This window comes from Bos indicus x Bos taurus, chromosome 12 (genome assembly GCF_003369695.1).
Source record: "Bos indicus x Bos taurus breed Angus x Brahman F1 hybrid chromosome 12, Bos_hybrid_MaternalHap_v2.0, whole genome shotgun sequence".
In the NCBI taxonomy this organism is placed as follows: Eukaryota; Metazoa; Chordata; class Mammalia; order Artiodactyla; family Bovidae; genus Bos; species Bos indicus x Bos taurus.
In genome coordinates, this window is record NC_040087.1 from 31,880,780 (window position 1) to 31,882,977 (window position 2,198).

Genomic DNA, 2,198 nt, shown 5'->3' on the forward strand with positions numbered 1-2,198 from the left:
ATGGGGCCAAAAAGAGTTGGACAAAAATGGGACCCCACTCCAGTACTCTTGCCTGGAGAATCCCATGGAGGGAGGAGCCTGGTAGGCTACAGTCCATGGGGTCACAAAGAGTTGGGCATGACTGAGCGACTTCACTTTCACAAGCGACTGAGCACACATTAAGTCCTTAGGAATAATCTTAACTTCACTCTCAAATTCCACTTTTCCTTGTTCCTGACAACTATAAGATAATCTGTTGCATCTCTATTATAAATCAACAGAAGAGGATCAATCACAATTTATATATAAGTGGTTCTAATCAAGACTGAGAAGAGGTCAGTTATAAAAAGGATCATGCGGATTTTGAATTAACTGTGTTTCATTTGTTCACATTACTTCTATAGGTATGATTAGATTGTTACCCTATTAAACTTAAGATGCCTTAAACATTCTCTGTTGTCAAAACAATAGACTCTATTATTTCTTTCTCTCCTTCAAATCTCAAAATTGTTGAAAAGATGTAACATAGGTAAATTTGCCTGGAGGAAATTTTTCAGAAGAAAAGTATTGAACCTCACCATTAATGATTCTTATCAGTCTTTCAAGCTTCTTTAGCTGGAGGGTTCAGATGTCTATATGCATGTTTCTGGCAGAGGCTACATTATATTTTAGAGATTATCCATGTGCATGGGTGTAGGTACATTTTATTCATTTTAATTGGTGTTCAGTCATCTGTTATGTGAAAGTGAAAGTGAAGTCGCTTAGTCGTGTCCGACTCTTTGCGACCACATGGACTGTAGCCTATGAGGCTCCTCCATCCATGGGGTTTTCCAGGCAAGAATACTGGAGTGGATCGCCATTTCCTTCTCCAGGGGATCTTCCCAACCCAGGGATTGAACCTGGGTCTCCTGCATTGCAGGCAGACGCTTTACCATCTGAGCCACCAGGGAAGCCTCTGTTATGTGACCATACCATAATTTTCTCATTTCCTGTTGTTAAATATTTAGTCTAGTTGTTGCTTGGTAAATTGTTCTTTTATTATGTTCTATTATTCTATTATTATGTTCCTATAAATGCAGGGCAGTTCCATCTCTAAGAATTTTGGAGTTAAGGCTTCTGGGTTTAAATCCCACCCGTGGAATCTTGAGAAAATTGCTTAAGCTAGTAGTGTCTCAGCTTACTCCTCAAGAGATAGTAATAGTACCCATGCAGACAAGCATCTGTCTACAATGTGAAAGACCTGGGTTCAATCCCTGGGTTGGGAATATTCCTTGGAGAAGGAAATGGCAACCCACTCCAGTACTCTTGCCTTGAAAATCCCATGGACGGAGGAGCTTGGTGCAGGCTACTATCCATGGGGTCGCAAAGAGCCGGGCACGACTGAGCGACTTCACTTATGCAGACATGTCTTTGAGCACTTTTGACACTATTACCTTATTACCCTGGCGTTTACTATTCTGATAAGTCTGTTGAAATTTCTTGGTAGATAATGTATCTTTTTTTCCCTTCTATCTTTTCTTCTACTATTGTCCCTTTATCCTTAATGTTCTCAAGTTTCACTGTGTGAAATTTATTTTAAAAAATTGTCCTGCTTGATATTCAACATGCACAGAGAACACATTTCTTTAATCTTCGCAAAGTATCTGTGCTATTTTAAAAAATGTTTCATCTTCATCACGCCGTTCATTCTTTTGTGTACTTTGGAACTCTTGTTAACATGTTTCTTTGACTCTCTCGATTTTATTTCCAAGTCTCTTTGGTTCTCATTATTGCCTCTGTGTACTGCCTCCTGAGTTAATTCCTCAAGATTATTTTTCAGTTCACTGACTTTATCTTTGACCATGTCAGGTGTTGCGCATATTCCACTGGTTGAATATTTTATGTCGATGGTTGTATTTTTCACTTTTAAGATTTCTAGTGGTTTCTTTTTAAAAATAGATCTATTTTTTAAATTTCTGCACATTTGTTTTATATTTTATTTTTCATTTTCAATTGAAGTTATGAGTTTATTTCTCTCTTTAAAAATCTGAGACATATTTTTATATATTTTTGTCAGACTATCTTATAATATTATTTTTAATGAAGTGATTTCATATTCTGGCTGATCTGGTTAGCTTTTGTTTCTTTTTTTTTTTATGAAAAGCTTTTAGGCAATTGATTGTTTTAACTGGTAAGAACCAATCCATCTAGAAGATATATTTGTAAGAGAATGGCAGTGT

General features: G+C 36.8%; 1 non-coding gene across 1 annotated transcript; it reads right to left on the minus strand.

Annotated features, from left to right (window-relative positions):
- Positions 1 to 857: 857 nt before the first annotated feature.
- Positions 858 to 929, minus strand: TRNAC-GCA. The gene has a single exon. It is a non-coding gene; the product is annotated as a tRNA-Cys (tRNA).
- Positions 930 to 2,198: the final 1,269 nt, after the last annotated feature.